Genomic DNA, 20,115 nt, shown 5'->3' on the forward strand with positions numbered 1-20,115 from the left:
AATCGCACACTTGCACAGGCAAATTTTCACTTCCCCTGGGCGGCGACTATCGGGTCTGATTCCGGCCCCTAGTGCTTATCAGTGTTCTGCCCGTGTGTTCCGCCCCTGGTTCCTGCCTACCCTGCACTCTGTTCCTGGTTCCTGCCATCCTAGTATTTGCTTCCTGACTCAGTACCTGTTCCTGACCTACCAATCCAGCTCCGACCTAGTCTGTTCTCAGTTGTCTCCGCATCCATACTCCTCACCGTGAATTACCCATACCAGCCCCATCATAAACCAGCCCTATACTAGGAAACCCAGACAGGAGGGCTGTGATCTGAGTGTCGGACGCAGCGAAACCCAAAACCCTTTGCGGGGATCCCTGGTGAACCCCCGGGCACACGTTAGACTCTGCGCATCTGTACTGGGTCTCAGCCAATTCCGTAGTACAGGTTACCATCCATCTATTTCATCCGAGAGCCATCCAACAGCCATCCATCTGCAATGCTAGTAACATCACATGCAGTGGTAACCAATGCTTGCACTCGTGGCTGGGGGAGAGAAATACTTCATACACATTTACATGCTTTTACTAGTGTTCAAATTGCTAGTAAAAGTATAATCTTCAGTGTGAATGAGCAAGGGACGTAGCACTCGTGTCATTTATAAACTCGGTGGAAAAGTGTCACAGTTTGGGTAACTGGTCGTCATTTCTTACCCGTCAAGTGTCTTCTGAGGTTGGCTCTGCGTTCCAGACTCGGGTCCCAGCTGTGTTGCTGATGTATGTATTCTGCATCGCTTCACTGTTAACCCGTAGCACTGGTACAGTGTCCTCTCCCAGTATACTTGTCAGGTCCCAGAATGGCGTTCTCATCCGGCCGCGACTGCTGCAGCCGTGCCTGTGCCTTCAGTATGCAGAGAGCTGGGTATGACGTCTCATGCTCACTGCGGTCTCTGTCACTGTCCCTGTGGCCTTGCTGCGCGGAAGAGCAGGTGTGGCGTCTCCTGCCCGCCGCGATCTCCGTTGCCGCCGGTCCTGTGTCCTCAGCGTGCAGAGAGCTGGGTATGACGTCTTCTGCCCACTGCGGTCTCTGTCGCTGTCCCTGTGGTCTGGCTGTGCAAATGGATCAGCGTGGCGTCTCCTGCCTGCCGCGGCCTCCGCCGCCATTACTGTTGTTCTCCACATGTTTCTCTCCAAGCTGACTTTCCCTCCAAATAGTAACATGGGCGCAGCCATGTTGCTTGTGGTCACATGCTGCTGTTTCCTCCAATCCACTGCGCTACAGAACACTGCTGAATTGCTTAGCCAATGCCTGCATTCCAGCAGGTATAAATATCCTGTTCCTGTACTGGAGGATTGTCAGTGCTTCAGTTGTCATCCCAGTGATACCAGTCTCTCCTCGTTGTGCTTGTTCCTGCCTGCAAACTCCACTAGAGACTCGCACCAGTTCTACCCCTCATGGTGCAGCCTGACTCCGCAGTGTCTCAACATTGCATCCAGTGTTTGCCAGATTATCCAACACCGGCTTCCAGCACTCCAGCTCCCAGCGGTGTCCTGTCTCTGTTCACTGGTAATCTGCGCTCCCAAGCATCTCCTGTATATGCTCCGAAGCATCTCCTGTATATGCTCCCAAGCATTATTTGTTTGTACCTCCGCTCTCTAGCTACATTAGTGCTCACTAGCACTATCCACACAGCTCATCCATTGGACCAGTCCCATCTGGTAAAACCCGGCAGTTACACAGTCACCAGCTTCTATTCCCAAAGTCACCACTCAGTGCATCGGTGTTGGTAAGGACATTCCACGTCCAGGTCCTTTAAGACTTTCTCCTGTTAAAACCACACCTAGAGACTTCCATTGCACTCTAAGAAACTGTGACTTATTGTCTGTGACTTCCACATTGCAACTGCCAATATACCTGTGAGCTGTGTACTTAATAAAGCCTTTAAAACTTATCCTCTGGTTGTCGTGGTCACGCCTTCGGGCACTGGTACTGCAAGTGTACACGCATGTTCAGGCATCCTATCTTGCCTCCTAAGTTTAAGTATTCCTCAGCCCCTACAACTGAGGCTTCCCGCAGTCAGCACCAGCCCTCAGTTGTGACGAAAAGTTCATCAAAAGCCTCAGTGATCTTGCACAACTGGTTTAGCGCACGTCGCGTCTGTGTTACGTTGCAGCACAGTATGGTAATTTGGCAGCTTTTGCAGAGGAGAAAATGGGGCCGATGTAGTAATCCTGGAGAAGGGATAAAGAAGTGATAAAGCAGTGATAAGTGCAAGGTGATAAGATAACGCACCAGCCAGTCAGCGACTAACTGTCATTTTTCAAACCCGTAATGATTGGCTGGTGCGTTATCACATTGTACTTATCACTGCTTTATCCCTTCTTTATCCCTTCTCCAGGTTAATACATCTGCCCCAATGTGTGCTGATGCTGATTCCCAAATGCGGCCAGGTTTTGTAGCTTCTTATGGCTTGTGAGGCACGGGATTACATTGTGCACATGCTAATGCAGCAAAGAGTTGCGGTCATTTCATAAAAGTGTTCTTAGGTGTTAAAACGATTAAAAAGTTGTTTTTAATAGTCTCAATACAGGACATACTGTATAAAGCAGAATATCCCAAAGAAGCCTTACATGATGTGCAGATACACAAAAGCATGGCAAATCTGTTTTATCAGGTAACCGTTACATTCAGGAACATGAAGAGAAGATCACCTTTTACCTGTCATAAAGCTGCAACCTTTCTGTGTACACGGTGTAAATGTCCAGCTATGTTCTTGCAGCCTTTGACGTCAGAATATCAGCTCTTGTTTCAAGGGGGCGGATCAGAACTTGGCAATGCTGGAGGACAGTTGATAAATATAGTGGAACATAAACAAAGAGAACACTTTCAAACACACTTTTATAAATGTACCAAAGTGTAAATTTAAGAGCATCCCCAAATATTTAAGACAGTTTATATCTCTTTATGTGTACAAAACCCAACTTGGGAGGTGACGCTTGTCCAATTCTCGTCCAGTCATTTCACTTTCTTTTGATCCACATGGTAGCATTGTATAAAGCAAACACATAGTCTGCCTCCATAGCGCCCTCTACCCTGATGTGTGCTCCCACCTTGCCCATCTCTTCAACCTGTTTCTTCTTACCGGCTCTGTCCAGTCCTTCATGTATGAGCTTATGTCACCCAACCGTAAGAAATCCTTTGTTGACGCTGACTCTATCTCTAGCTATGTCTCTGCCACCTAGTTCCTTGCGAGTATTGTCTACCACCGCCTCACCACATTAATTTCCTTGCAGTCTCGTGTCGACACTCTCCAATATGGATTTCACTCAACTCCACTGAAACTGCCCTCACCAAGGTCACCAATAACATTCTTACTGCCAAGAGTCACTTCACGCTTCTCGTCCTCATTGATCTGTTTGCCGCTTTTGACACTATCAACCATCCTGTCCTCGTTCAAATCTTCCGCTCCATTGGCACCCATGACTCTGTCCTCTCATGGTTCTCCTACCTCCTTTAAAGTCTCTATCTTTGACCACACTTAACCCTTATTTACTCTTCCTGTAGGCGTTAGCTAAGGGTACATTCTTGGCCCCTCTTTCAGGGTCATCCCTCCCTCCTCTCTCTGTGTTGATACCATCACTCTCTCTTCTATCCAACAAGTCTGCTGCCTTGGTGTCATCCTTGACTTGGTGCCGTACTCTCTTTCACTTCTCATATTCAGGCCATCTCTCAATCGTGCCACGTCCACCTCTGGAACTTTTCCAGAATGTGGCTCTACATCATCCTTGATGCCACTAAACCTCTCAGCCAAGCACTGATCATTCCCTACCAGAGCCGTAAGTAGACTTTCAGATGCCTTGTGCTAGAGAGAGAAACTAAGTGGCCTAATGAAGTTCCGGACATGGGAGGTGTACGTGGATAGCAGTAATCTTGCAGATGGTAGGCACCATAGAGGAACGTAGGAACAGAAGACTATAGACTCTGAAGAACTAGGAGCTAGTACAAGGAAATAAAGAGCCAGACTGGGACCAACGAGTAGCTCTGAAACCATGCTGTGACCAGTAATATGTATCTCTGGAACCAGGCTGGGATTTGTAGTGCATATCCCTGGAACCGGGCTGGGATTGGTAATGCATATCTCCTGAACTGGGCTGGGGCCAGTAATTTGTATCTTTTTTTCAGACAGTTTAAACCAGGTTTTTATTTTTGCATTAATGTTTTAATGGAAAAAAAGTGAATCCTACTTATTATAATAATAATACTGTGAAACATAGCTCTATATTCGAGACCTTGATCAACCATGTTTTGATGCTTTCTAGCATTAACAATCCTAAGTTATTAGGCTTTGATATGGTTTATTTAATATCTTTCAATAATTTTTTTACTGCTTATTATTCCGATTACATCTGAATATATGTAGATACACTAAAACATAATAAAACATACAAAGTTCACTCAGAGACATCTCAACAGGATTGAAGATTTTGGACTGAAATAAACATGAAGAAGATGAAACCATGAGGTGTTTCTCTGTGTATTGCATCTTTAATGTGTTAGAGTTGTGTTAGGTGTGGTATTCTCCTGTCCTATAGGATTGTTAAGATTGAGAATGTTAGGTGTGGTATTCTCCTGTCCTATAGGATTGTTAAGATTGAGAATGTTAGGTGTGGTATTCTCCTGTCCTATAGGATTGTTAGGGTAGGAGTTTGTGGAGTCATAGCTGATGCTAGGCAGATTGAATACCTCTTTGATCTGAATCACCCTCCCTATTTTTCTGCTGTGTGTGTGTATTTACTGCATTGGTTCAGCTCACTCTAATGAAGACCATAAGCAGCAAGAATGTGGGATAATACCAGAGGGATTCCCTTGAATAGACTTTTTGAAAGAAGTCACGGCACCGTGCCTGTAGTAACAGTATAATTAAAAAAAGAGTGTTTAAAAAAATAATAAAAATAATTAGGTCTAAACCATTTTCTAAACCGTGGTTTAAACAAGCCAATCCTGATTGAAACTAATGATTGAATGAATACCAAGTCAGATTTTGTTTTCTGTCATCTATGGTGGTTGCTAGCAAGTACCAAACCTCAAATCATTTCCATTATCAATTTTGGCTACATTGTCGCACAAAAATTACCATTCATATGGTCACTTTTGGTATGATACTTTGAGTAACCCCATAGTGTTATGTGGTCACAATTGGAAATTTCCACTCAAGTTTGGAGTATCAACAAGTGATTATTACAAAGTTGTTGGGAAATTCCATGTACACTGGGTATTTACTAGAACTATTTGTTATTCAAGAAATAATTTTACAACACGAAAGCTAAACCCAGAGTAAGTGAATATTGATTGTCTTGAGTTATGCAGATTTATTTCACAGTGATATCATTATTTTATGATGCTTGCAAGAATTATTTTTCCTCCCCTCGCTAATCCTCCTGTTAATGCTGCTTTTCAGTTCCATCTATATATTCGGATGAGAACGTCCCCCAGTCAGGCTGGCGGTGCAGGGGATGTTTCTGCTGTAGAAACTTCCAGTGAATACCAGTCGGTGGGAAAATTCTGCAAGACAAAGAACTAATCCTGTCTAGTGGATTTCAAGGTTTCTAAACAAAGCAAAAGCTAATTACAAACTTTCGTAGCCCATTGAAGGATTCATGGCAAAGGGTGGTCTGTATCTGTGACTACCTTATTTTACACTTATGTGAGAGCAACAGTTATTGGCAAGTACAAAAATAAGATGTAGTTTAGATCAACTACTCAAGACAACCTATACCTTTGCAATTTGAAAACAAAGTGAAATAACAAGTATAATATAACATAAATATAACAGTAACACCCATAAATATAATTATTTTTTTTTACACTATAGTAACATAGGCCCTCATTCCGAGTCGTTCGCTCGGAAATAATCTTCGCATCGCAGCGTTTTTCTGCTTAGTACGCATGCGCAATGTTCGCACTGCGATTGCGCCAAGTAATTTTGCTATGAAGATAGTATTTTTACTCACGGCTTTTTCTTCGCTCCGGCGATCGTAGTGTGATTGACAGGAAATGGGTGTTACTGGGCGTAAACACGGCGTTTTATAGGCGTGTGGATAAAAACGCTACCGTTTCCGGAAAAAACGCGGGAGTGGCTGGAGAAACGGGGGAGTGTCTGGGCGAACGCTGGGTGTGTTTGTGACGTCAAACCAGGAACGACAAGCACTGAACTGATCGCAGATGCCGAGTAAGTCTGAAGCTACTCTGAAACTGCTAAGAAGTTTGTAATCGCAATATTGCGAATACATCGTTCGCAATTTTAAGAAGCTAAGATTCACTCCCAGTAGGCGGCGGCTTAGCGTGTGTAACTCTGCTAAAATCGCCTTGCGAGCGAACAACTCGGAATGAGGGCCATAGTAACATAGTCAGTGAGGTTGAAAAAAGAGCAGTAGTCCATCGAGTTCAACCTGAATTATATTGCAATCACCATTCTATACAGATAAAAGGCTGTATCCTCGTATATCTTTTTCCGTTACAAATTTGTCTTAGCCATTTTTAAACGCATTGACTGAGTCCGCCATTACAACCTTTCTATGGCAGTGTATTCCATATTTGTATTGCCTTTACAATGAAGAATCCCTTCCTGCGCTGAGTACGAAATTTCCTCTCCTCAAGCCTTAGCTGGTGTCTGCATGTTATGTGTAGAGGTCTCTTAGTAAACAACTCACATGATTGCTCCGCATATTGGCCCTCATTCCGAGTTGGTCGCTCGGTTGCTGCTTTTAGCAGCAGTGCACACGCTAGGCCGCCGCCCTCTGGGAGTGTATCTTAGCTTAGCAGAAGTGCGAACGAAAAGTTAGCAGAACAGTGCTGAATTTTTTTCAAGCAGTTTCTGAGTAGCTGCAGACCTACTCCTTCCTTGCGATCACTTCAGTCTGTTTAGTTCCTGCTTTGACATCACAAACACGCCCTGCGTTCGGCCAGCCACTCCCCCGTTTCCCCAGGCATGCCTGCGTTTTTACCTGACACGCCTACGTTTTTTAGCACACTCCCGGAAAACGGCAAGTTACCACCCAGAAACACCCACTTCCTGTCAATCACTCACCGATCAACAGAGCGACAGAAAAGAGTCGCTCAACCTTGTGTAAAACTGCATAGTTTTTTGTGAAAGTGCGTCGCGCGTGCGCACTGCGGCCCGTACGCATGCGCAGAAATGCCGCTTTTTAGACTGATCGCTATGATGCGAACAATGGCAGCTAGCGATCAACTCGGAATGACCCCCAATGCCCCTTTATATATTTGTAAATATTAATCAAATCTCCTCTTAGTCGTCTCATTTCTAGTGTAAACATATCTAATCTAGAAAGCCTCTCCTCATATTCCAGTGACTCCAACCCCTTGATCAATTTGGTAGCTTGCCTCTGAACCTTTTCAAAGGACTCGTTTATAGTGTGGTTCCCAGAACTGTACACAGTACTCAAGATGCGGCTGTGCCAATGATTTGTACAGTGGCAGGATTATGCTCTCATCCCTTGTCTTAATTCCCCTTTTAATGCATGCTAACACCTTATTTGCCTTTGTTGCTGCACTTTCACATTGGGGGTCATTCCGAGTTGATCGCTCGCTAGCAGTTTTCAGCAGCCGTGCAAACGCATAGTCGCCGCCCACCGGGGAGTGTATTTTTGCTTCGTAGGAGTGCGAACGCCTGTGCAGCTGAGCGCTTGCAAACACGTTTTGTGCAAAACAAGACCAGCGCTGTAGTTACTTATCCTGTGTGATGATTGCTGCGACGAGTGACACGGTAATGCCGTCAGATACGGGCCCAGCAAACGCCCAGCCACGCCAGCGTTTTTCCAAACACTCCCAGAAAACGGTCAGTTGCCACCCATAAATGCCATCTTTCTGTCAATCTCCTTGCGTTCGTCTGTGCGATTGGAATCGTCGCTAGAACCAGTGCAAAACCACAATGGACTTCGTACCCGTACGACGCGCGTGCGCATTGCGGTACATACGCATGCACAGATTAGCCGTTTTTTTCACTGATCGCTACGCAGCGAACAACGGCAGCTAGCGATCAACTCGGAATGACCCCCATTGTGTGTTGCTGCTAAATCTACTATCAATGAACACCCCCAAATCCTTTTCTAATACAGTTTCTCCTATTTTGTCCCCATTTAATTGGTAAGTTGCATGTTTATTCTTAGTTCCAAAGTGCATAACTTTACATTTTTCCACATTAAACCTCATACACCATTTCATTGGCCAAACCTCCAGTTTAAATAAATCGCTCTGAAGAGACTTCACATCCACATCGGACTTGATTACCCTATATATTTTAGTATCGTCTGCAAAAATTGACACTGTGCTTTCTACTCCGTCTCCTAAATCATTAATAAATATATTAAACAATAGTAACCCCAGCACAGAACCCTGCAGTATTCCACTAATTACTATAGCCCAGGTGGAAAACATTCCATTAATCATCACTCGCTGTTCCCTGTTATCAAGCCAATTACTCACCCATCTCCTATATAATTGCCCAGATCTGTCACTCTGACTGTGTGGCTAACGCTGGGCGTGGCTAGGAGCTCTCATTGGGTTAGCAGCAGGTCTATCACACCCAGTCCACAGCTGATTGGGCAAGAGAAAACGCCCTACCACACAGGTTACATCCAATGGGAGGCTCTGTCTTTGACTCCTTTGGCTGTTGTGTGTTCCCAGAGCAGGATTAACAATGGGGCTGATGGAGCTGCAGCTCCAGGCCCACACCCCAAAATAGGCCCACTGCATCTGCAGCAACATACGCTCCAACAATTTAAACAGAAAAATCGCTGCAAATTTGAAAAGGGGGTGTGGCCATGGGTACCTTTTCCTATACTTTCAATGGAAGCTTGGAGAGCCAAAAATCGGTACAGATCACAAAAAAAGGTCCTGTACCTGCCAAAAAGGTGCAGCTGGAGGGTATGCCACTGCATCTGCAGCAAGTCTGTAAGAGGGCAACGTCAGGGCGTATAGGGTCTGCTGCCATGCAGATGTACCACTTACCGGACGCCGCACGCTCTCACTCGCAGGTGCCGGAACACTCGAGAGTCCTGGAAGCACTTCTGGACGACCCGGACCCCAAAAACCTAAGAGGAAGAAAATCGTTGAATATCGTCTCCCCAAACCGTGGATCGCAACACCCTATGTGGCTGAGGAAAATGCGCCTTCGGGCTAGGTGGGGGTCATCACCGGCGTCCGCCTCAGAGCCCGAATTTCACCTATCGGCACTTTCGCACCAGGTGGAAATTCCGCCTTGCACAGCCGTGCAAGGCTCACCGTTGCCCTGAAGGAAGGGAGATAGAAAGAACACAACCAAACACTCAGACTGTGGTTACTCACCGTCTCACCCTCCGGTACTCCGATCTTCTCCAGTACAGGTCCCTGTAAGGAGGCAAGAGAGAGAAAACCGCCGTGCAGGGCCTAACTAGACCTAGTGTCACACCTTATCCTAACTACAACGGCAGAGCCCTCAAACTAACTCTGTGGGTGTGGTGCAACCAAACTATGCACAAACTTCATAACAATAACTTGCCCTGCACGGTAACACACATCGGAATACACATAACACAGCACTGTCCCTTGAAATACCTACCAGCCGAATAGAGGTAGGCATCCGCTCTGCCTTCCTAAATACCTCGGGGTGGCCTGGGCCTAGCGCCCCGGGCCACCTGTACTCACCTCGGGAAAATACTGATTTGCCGGGCCTAGCGCCCCCTGCCTACACACAGGCCGGAGGCCTGACTTCGCCCACGGGCCTAGCGCCCGCCTAACGTGCTGCCCGTTGGGTGACCTGGGCCTTGTGCCCAGGGTCACCTTATATGTACCTACTCGGCCACAATACGCTAGGGCCTAATGCCCTCTAACGCTGCACAGGCCTATCGCCTGATATGCCCCCGGGCCTAGTGCCCGCCTAACTGGTGCCCGTTGAACGAGGGTGGCTTGGGCCTAATGCCCGAACCCCCGGAGGATAGTGGTCTGGGCCTGCGGGCCACGGGCCGAGGGGAACCCCGACTGCGCGTGGCCTCGGCCCAGACACACTGACCTACTTGCCCCACGGGCCGGGAGGGCCCAACTGAATACCCACAGGCCGGGAGGGCCTGAACGTGCCCACGGGCCTAGTGCCTGAACACCTGGTGGTCTAGGGAGGGAGTTACAGGAAGGTTGTGTAGGCCCAGGGCCACTTACCAGGACCGGTGGGAGAGGCTGTGGAGGGGAGCTTCGTTAGCTCTTTTGCTTCCCGCTCCAAACAGCACTCTCCGCCGATCTCCCGTCTCTGCTGCGCCGCCGCCTCCGTCCCGTCTTCTGTCGCCGTCTTCTGCCTCTTCCGGCGCCGCTGTCGTCGTCCGCGCTGGCCTCCTGGCGTCTTCTTCGGGAGCTCCGCTCCGTCTCCGGCTCACTAATGAACCCCGCCGCCGCCTAGCGCCTGATATAAGGCGCCGGGAGGAGGCGGGGCCATGACGCGGCGGACTCCCATTGGTCCACCGCGGCGACTCCTCATTGGGCGCCGGGCCGCGAGCAGCGATTGGCTCGCGTCCGGCGCCCTTTTCAAATCCCGGGCCGCCGATTGGAGGAACTTGGATCCTTTCGGATCCTCGTTCCTCCGGACTCCGCCGCGCGGCCGCCCGCCGCCTGACAAGTCTCTGCGCTGTAGATAGGGAAAAAAAAACCTTTTACTGCAGCGTCCTATGCGGTTCATTCTGACCTGATCGCTCGCTGCAGTTCATCGCAGTGCAGCGATCAGGTCAGAACTGCACATGCACCGGCGCCGCAGTGCGCCGGCACATGGATGACAGCCAACGGCTGTCGTTGCCTAGCGATCACCTCTGCCTGATTGACAGGCCGAGGCAGTCGCTGGGCGGGAGGGGACGGCACGGTGGAGTTTTCTCGCCGTTTTGTGGCCGCGGGCATCACACACAGCCGCTGCGACCCGGGCAGCGATGACTAACTCCCGGCCAGCCGCAGGAGCTGCGCTGGCTGGGAGTTACTCTTCAAGTACAAAAGCATCGCCGCCTGACATGAGGGGCGGACTAGCCCTGTGCTGGGTGTCCTCCCACATGTCAGTGTAAGTGATCGTAGCTGTGCTAAATCAGGTCGGAATGACCCCCTATGTCCTGCTGCCAGTCCGCCTGCCCCTCCGGCATCAACAAACCCCACTCCCTAGCCGCGGTGCATGTGGAACAAAAGCTGCTGCGGCCACCGGCTGAGATGAGTATGAAAGCGGCGCAGCGGAAGGCTTTCATAGCCCTCCCAGCGCCGCATACTCCCTGAGCCCCGGAGCCTGCTCTGCGCGTGATGTCACAGAAGTGCCTTCCCGACACAGCCGCACCCAGATCCCCAGAGGCCCTGACTCCTCAACACAGCACCTGGCCGGCCAGCCTGGAAGCCCCGAGATGGCTAATGTAACGGATAGAGTGGGTGATATCGCAGAATGTAATGTCTGGAAGCTGACACTGACACTGCACAGCACTCTCACCTTTTACATTGATTCGGCAAGTCAGTCAGTTCTGCCAACCAGTCACTATTGTTAGCGCCGGTGTCCCAACGCGCCGCATTACAGGGAAGTATACACACTAAATAAACTACAGCTCCCAGGAACCCTTAGCACCGAAGCATTCAGGCGCTAAGGGCTGCTGGGAGCTGCAGTTTATTGAGTGCATCTTTTTCCCTGTAATACGATGCATTGGGACACCGGTGCTAACAATAGTGATTGGCTGCTGTACGAGTCTCCGGGAGAGCCACTGAAAAGGGAGGACGGCAGCCTAGCTGCTTCCAGGAGGAGAAGCAGGAGAAGTATTCCCCGGCCCTCCCCCACTCGCAGTACCTCCAGGCCCCATCCACGGCACCCGCACACACACCCTCCCCACCCACGGTGGCTTCGGACCCCTCCCCCACCTGCAGCACCCTTGCACTCACCCCTCCCCCACCCACAGCACCCCCGCACCCTGGTGGCTCCCAACCCCTACCCGCTGCACTCCCCCCTCCCCCACCACCGCACCAGCCCCTCCCCCACCCACACCACCCCCGCAACCACCCCTCCCCCACCCACGGCACCCCTGGCCCCCCTCCCCCATCTGTGTCTCCCCCGCACCCGCCACTCCCAACTCTCCAACCACAGCACCTACTAGGTGATTCATCAGGCCCTGCATGCGCTATTCACGCCGTTGCAAGGGGCTACGACCCCATAACCATCGCACGCCCTTTGTCCGTGCAATATTTAACCACTCACACAATTATGATTGGGGGTAATACTCCATATAATACAACTATAGCACGCCACAAGAGCGTGCAAGGGTTAAGGGGGCATAGCCCCTCACGACGATGTGAAGAGCGCCCGTAGGGCATGATGAATCACCTAGTGTACAAATAATGTCTCCTATACTGAGCTCTCTTAATTTAAAAATCAGCCTCCTGTGAGGTACTGTGTCGAAAGCTTTTGCAAAATCCAGATAAACCACATCTATTGCGTTACCCTGGTCAAGACTGTTGCTTATTATCTCATAGAAGCTAATCAAATTAGTTTGGCATGACCTATTTCTCACAAGACCATGCTGGTTCTTATTAATAGCATGGTAGCTCGCCAAGTAGTCCTGTATGCTGTTCCTTAGTATACTTTCCAATAGTTTCCCCACTATTGATGTCAGACTAACCGGTCTATAGTAACCAGGATGAAACTGTCACTATAAAACAGGGGTGAGGTACCTCCGACCCGGGGCCTGCCAAGGCATCTGCAGGGTGCAAAGCCATCCGCCACGCATGGCATCATGGGAGATGTAGTCTCCCATGATGCAGTGCGTGGCAGGCAGCTGCAGGCAGTGAAGTGAGACAGCTCTGGAGAGCAATCTCAATGGAGGTCTGCTCTGCTGGCTGCGGGAGGAAGGAATGGCTGTGCTGCCGTGTGGTGCAGAGCAGACGCAGGACCTGGACCAGTGGTGTGCATGGGTATAGATAGGACCTGTCCTGCAGTGGTTGTGAGTGCCCTGCTGGCACTATATTTGGGGCATTATGTGTAACTGACATTATACCGAGGAATTATGTGTAACTGCCACTATACTGGGGCATTATGTGTCACTGGTACTACTGTGAGCATTACTTGGGGCAGTATGTGTAAGCAGCTATTACTGTGGCCATTATGTGTAAGGAACACTAATGTGGGCATTATGTGTAAGGCCAGCCTACTTTCCTAGGAGAGTGTGCTCATTGGGGTGGGGGTGGGAGGGGGACTTCAAAAATAGCTTGCAAGTGATATTGAAAAAATCCAAATGGCCCTTGGAACAAAAAAGGTTCCCCACCCCTGCAATAATAGATTGAAAACCTTGTTTTGCATTATGGTAAATAGGTATATAAGTGCTAACTTCTGTTCAGCGGGGTTGAAATACATATAACTAGGGGGGTCATTCTGAGTTGTTCGCTCGTTATTTTTTTCTCGCAACGGAGCGATTAGTCGCTAATGCACATGCACAATGTCCGCAGTGCGACTGCGCCAAGTAAATTTGCTATGCAGTTAGGTATTTTACTTACGGCATTACTAGGTTTTTTCTTCGTTCTGGTGATCGTAATGTGATTGACAGGAAGTGGGTGTTTCTGGGCGGAAACTGGCCGTTTTATGGGTGTGTGCGAAAAAACGCTACCGTTTCTGGGGAAAACGCGGGAGTGGCTGGAGAAACGGAGGAGTGTCTGGGCGAACGCTGGGTGTGTTTGTGACGTCAAACCAGTAACGAAACTGACTGAACTGATCGCAGATGCCGAGTAAGTGTGGAGCTACTCAGAAACTGCTAAGAAGTGTCTATTCGCAATTCTGCTAATATTTTGTTCGCAATTTTGATAAGCTAAGATTCACTCCCAGTAGGCGGCGGCTTAGCGTGTGCAAAGCTGCTAAAAGCAGCTTGCGAGCGAACAACTCGGAATGACCCCCTAGGTCTGTACATTATTGTCTATTTCATTTATACCACCAGAATATGCACATATACAGGGATTTCCATTATGCACAAATCTGCCTATTCGTAGGTGCTAGCGTGCTCCGCAGGGGGAAACATTTTTTTTAAAAAAATCTCTGTTAAGTGTAGCAGTGAATTACCGTGGCTAATTGAATTCTTCCCAAAGCTTCTTAGTAATGGTGTTGCCCATAGCAACCTATCAAATTCTAGCTACCATTTCTCTGTTTCATTCTGGAAAATGATAGACAGAATCTGATTAGATGCTATGGGCAACACATCCACTTGTCTGTTTTAGAAGCTTTAGTAAATCTACCCCTTGGAATTATTATACTATACCCAATTTTCCAAACAGTACAAAGTGGGGCAGAAAATGGCATAATCCCCATTTTGGGCAGCCACACTTCCATTAAGTCATCCCCCGAAACAGACATTTTCGGGAGGAATACCTGCAAATATTATGCATCCCCCAGATGTACTATGGAGGGACCGCAGCACATATCTCACACCCTCCAACATCTCTGAGGTAAAATCCTACAGGTAAAAATACAGACAAGGAAAGGTGGTGTGGCCACGGGATAAGTGGGCGTGTCCCTGCACCACTGCCATAGAAACCAATAGTGGGCTGTGAATGGTACAGTACACATAACGAATGGGGGCATGGTCATGAGAAAAGTGGGCATGTCCCCGCAGCACTGCCATAGAAAACTATAGTGGGCTGTGAATGATTGAGGTCAGGACAGATTCTAAACCTATTGGCCAGACATGGTGATTGGTGAGCAGACACTGCAGACAGCCACGGAGTGGGGAGGAGCCACCTGTCACTAACTGCAGCGCTGTGGTAGTCCGTGTCCCCGAAGCACTTCTAAGTACTCCGGAAGTACAGCTCCGAGTCCCGGTAGAAAATGCCAGAAATCGGTACAATCGGTACTTGGGTTTTTAGCAGGTACCTTTAAAAAATGGTACTGTACCGGCTAAATCGGTACAGTTGGAGGCTCTGATATCTCCAGTATCTGCTGTGGTCCCTCCATTTCCGACAGCAGCCAAAGCCCCCATAGGTTTTCTATGGGGGCCTAGAAGCTGTCAGTGTTACCAAGCTCCGGTGTCACGATCCGGGTATCTGGACGCCATTACCTGCCTTGATGTCTCCTGAGGCTCGCTCAGCGTTCCAAGGCCGGATCTCATCTGTGTCCACATACTGCACATCCCTCCTGTCACGCTGAGATGCTGTCACAGCGGCGCCATGTTTGAATCCTGCATGGCATCTCCCGTTCCCCGCGGCCTCCGCCGCCGCTCCTGTTTTATAGTTGCAGGTTGTCAGAGTGGTGCTTCATGTCTGCCGCGGCCTCCGCTGTCATCCACGAGTCTCAGCATACACTTGTCAATCTGGCGTCTCCTGTCCTCTGCGGCCGGCGCTGCCATTACTGCTATGTTTCCACATGGTTTCCAAACTAGCTTTCCCTCCAAGTTCTAACATGGGCGCAGCCATGTTGGATCCAATCACATGTCTCAGTTCCTCCAATCCACTGCCTCTGGAAATCTGCATAATTGCCCAGCCAATGCCTGCATTGCTGCAGGTATAAGTATTCTGTGCCTGGGCCAGGAAATGGTCAGTGCTTTGTTTGTCATACCTTGTTCCAGTCTCTCTCCTGTGGTTGTGTTTCCAGGTTCCAGCTCCTGTCTCCAGCATCCACTAAAGAGACCCGCACCTGCCTACCATCCTGCGGTGCAGCCTGACTCTGCAGTCCTCCGTGGCTGATCCAGTTTCCAGCTTCCAGCTATTTCATCTGCTTCTAGCAGTATCCACTACCACCGGTAATCATCCTTCAACTCCTCTGTTTCCACGCTCCCTAGCATCTTACTATATTCACTCCGTGTTTCATCACCTGGCTGGTTCCACCCAGCATTCATTCAGTGACTTTATCATCTGGCTGATTCCATTCCACATCCACTCCGTGTCTTACCACCTGGCTGGTTCTATCCAGCAATTACAACAGCTGATTCAAGTTACCAGCTTCATCTGTTCCATCTACTGGCATGTTCCTTGGATATCTTCACTGCTACAGCCAGGCCTGGTAAGGTTATTCCATCTAAGGACTTTAACAACTGTTCTTAACCTACCAGTGTCCTGTGTAACCATTTCATGGTCAGAGTGCTCCAGGAATCATATTATTTATCATTGCCATTTTTATTATCTGCTGTCTGTTGTTACACGGAGTTTGTCAATAAACTTTTAATTTACTTTTACCTGGTTGTCATGGTCACACCTTCGGGTTTCCTTTTAACACTTACATGTCCAGGGGTCTGATTAAACCTCCCCGGTTTAAGTTCCTCTCAGCCCCTACAACTGAGGCTTCTTCCTGTCAGCTAAAACCCTCAGTTGTGACATCCGGAAAGTGAAGCTTAGCTCCGATAGGATAAAGCCATCTTCAGAAGGCGGAGTTCTATAATATATCAGCTCTTCGTCAGGACGGGCTCTCATCTGAGCCGGTCTCCCGGCATGAGACAATTAGTAAATATGCGTGAAAATGTCAATTTTCAGTTTGAGAATTTGCATGTAAAAAATGTCCACGCTAAAAATGCGGATTGCGGTAAATATTCCCTATAGTATTCTAAATAAACTCACCCTGAGACGGTTTATGAACTCTAAAAATATAATGTTTCTCCGCGATATAAGAATACAGTCATTAAGGGTAGGAATGGAATCAGGGTTCTAAGTTTTTGTTATGTATATTCTGTATAACTGTATGGCATTGGCTGCACATAATGTTTTCTGCCAGGGATATTAGGAAAAGAGTTAGAGTTTCCATGGAATATCCCCTTGATATATAGCGTTCCAGACAGGCCTGTACAGCGGGGGCATAAACAAGCTAAGTTCTCAGATCACTCCACACTCTGCTCTAACTTGGCTCAGAGTCAGCCATTATCTTATATCCCATTGTAGGAGTACAGTACGGCAGTTTCTAGTAGCTGAATGTATCACTATACAATAAATCATTACAGGAAATAGATAACTTAAAAGAACTTCAATGTGGAAACCCTAAATCTTCCTTTCTTAGCAGAAGACTAAATCAAGACCAGCACAATAAACCTGTTACTTGGAAAGGCTGTACAATACAAAGCCTGGTTCACCGGATTCTGTACATATATTCTTTGCAGAGTTCTTATTGAATAACAAATATAGGGGGAGATATCAACGCTTGGAGAGAGATAAAAAAGAGAGAAATAAAGTACCAACTAGAGATGAGCGGGTTCGGTTCCTCGGAATCCGAACCCGCCCGAACTTCAGGTTTTTTTACACGGGTCCGAGCGACTTGGATCTTCCCGCCTTGCTCGGTTAACCCGAGCGCGCCCGAACGTCATCATCCCGCTGTCGGATTCTCGCGAGGCTCGGATTCTATCGCGAGACTCGGATTCTATATAAGGAGCCGCGCGTCGCCGCCATTTTCACACGTGCATTGAGATTGATAGGGAGAGGACGTGGCTGGCGTCCTCTCCGTTTATAGAGAAGAGAGTGAGACTAGAGTAGAGAGAGACACAGTATTTACTTTAGTAATTTTGGGGAGCATTAGGAGGAGTACTACTACTTGCTGAAGTGATAGTGTGACTGTATATCTGACTTGTGGGGGAGACAGTGGGGAGCAGTTAGAGTCTGAGAGCAGGAGTACATATTAACGTACAGTGCACACTTTTGCTGCCAGAGTGCCACACTGCCATTGTGACCACACTGACCACCAGTATATATTGTGATTGTCTGCTTAGGAGTACTACTTGCAAGTTGCTGATAGTGTGACCAGTGACCTGACCACCAGTTTAATTAATCACCACCAGTTTAATATATATATATATATATATATATATAATTGTATATAATATATATATATATATATATATAATTGTATACCACCTACCCGTGTTTTTTTTTTTTTCTTTCTTCTTGATACATACTACTATAGTAGCTTACTGTAGCAGTCTGCGGTGCTGAGCTGACAGTGTCCAGCAGGTCCGTCATCAGTCATTACATAATAAATATATATACCTGTCCGGCTGCAGTACTAGTGATATTATATATATATATATTAATTTCATCTCATTATCATCGTCTATATTAGCAGCAGACACAGTACGGTAGTCCACGGCTGTAGCTACCTCTGTGTCGGCAGTCGCTGGTCCATCCATAATTGTATACCACCTACCCGTGTTTTTTTTTTTTTTCTTTCTTCTTGATACATACTACTATAGTAGCTTACTGTAGCAGTCTGCGGTGCTGCTGAGCTGACAGTGTCCAGCAGGTCCGTCATCAGTCATTACATAATAAATATATATACCTGTCCGGCTGCAGTACTAGTGATATTATATATATATATATTAATTTCATCTCATTATCATCCAGTCTATATTAGCAGCAGACACAGTACGGTAGTCCACGGCTGTAGCTACCTCTGTGTCGGCAGTCGCTGGTCCATCCATAATTGTATACCACCTACCCGTGGGTTTTTTTTTTCTTTCTTCTTGATACATACTACTATAGTAGCTTACTGTAGCAGTCTGCGGTGCTGCTGAGCTGACAGTGTCCAGCAGGTCCGTCATCAGTCATTACATAATAAATATATATACCTGTCCGGCTGCAGTACTAGTGATATTATATATATATATATATTAATTTCATCTCATTATCATCCAGTCTATATTAGCAGCAGACACAGTACGGTAGTCCACGGCTGTAGCTACCTCTGTGTCGGCAGTCGCTGGTCCATCCATAATTGTATACCACCTACCCGTGGTTTTTTTTTTTTCTTTCTTCTTGATACATACTACTATAGTAGCTTACTGTAGCAGTCTGCGGTGCTGCTGAGCTGACAGTGTCCAGCAGGTCCGTCATCAGTCATTACATAATAAATATATATACCTGTCCGGCTGCAGTACTAGTGATATTATATATATATATATTAATTTCATCTCATTATCATCCAGTCTATATTAGCAGCAGACACAGTACGGTAGTCCACGGCTGTAGCTACCTCTGTGTCGGCAGTCGCTGGTCCATCCATAATTGTATACCACCTACCCGTGTTTTTTTTTTTTCTTTCTTCTTGATACATACTACTATAGTAGCTTACTGTAGCAGTCTGCGGTGCTGCTGAGCTGACAGTGTCCAGCAGGTCCGTCATCAGTCATTACATAATAAATATATATACCTGTCCGGCTGCAGTACTAGTGATATTATATATATATATATTAATTTCATCTCATTATCATCCAGTCTATATTAGCAGCAGAAACAGTACGGTAGTCCACGGCTGTAGCTACCTCTGTGTCGGCAGTCGCTGGTCCATCCATAATTGTATACCACCTACCCGTGTTTTTTTTTTTTTTTTTTCTTGATACATACTACTATAGTAGCTTACTGTAGCAGTCTGCGGTGCTGCTGAGCTGACAGTGTCCAGCAGGTCCGTCATCAGTCATTACATAATAAATATATATACCTGTCCGGCTGCAGTACTAGTGATATTATATATATATATATATATATATATATATATATATATTAATTTCATCTCATTATCATCCAGTCCATATTAGCAGCAGAAACAGTACGGTAGTCCACGGCTGTAGCTACCTCTGTGTCGGCAGTCGCTGGTCCATCCATAATTGTATACCACCTACCCGTGTTTTTTTTTTTTTCTTTCTTCTTGATACATACTACTATAGTAGCTTACTGTAGCAGTCTGTGGTGCTGCTGAGCTGACAGTGTCCAGCAGGTCCGTCATCAGTCATTACATAATAAATATATATACCTGTCCGGCTGCAGTACTAGTGATATTATATATATATATATTAATTTCATCTCATTATCATCCAGTCTATATTAGCAGCAGAAACAGTACGGTAGTCCACGGCTGTAGCTACCTCTGTGTCGGCAGCCGCTGGTCCATCCATAATTGTATACCACCTACCCGTGGTTTTTTTTTCTTTCTTTCTTCTTGATACATACTACTATAGTAGCTTACTGTAGCAGTCTGCGGTGCTGCTGAGCTGACAGTGTCCAGCAGGTCCGTCATCAGTCATTACATAATAAATATATATACCTGTCCGGCTGCAGTACTAGTGATATTATATATATATATATATATATATTAATTTCATCTCATTATCATCCAGTCTATATTAGCAGC

Source organism: Pseudophryne corroboree, chromosome 2, assembly GCF_028390025.1.
Source record: "Pseudophryne corroboree isolate aPseCor3 chromosome 2, aPseCor3.hap2, whole genome shotgun sequence".
Classification (NCBI taxonomy): domain Eukaryota; kingdom Metazoa; phylum Chordata; class Amphibia; order Anura; family Myobatrachidae; genus Pseudophryne; species Pseudophryne corroboree.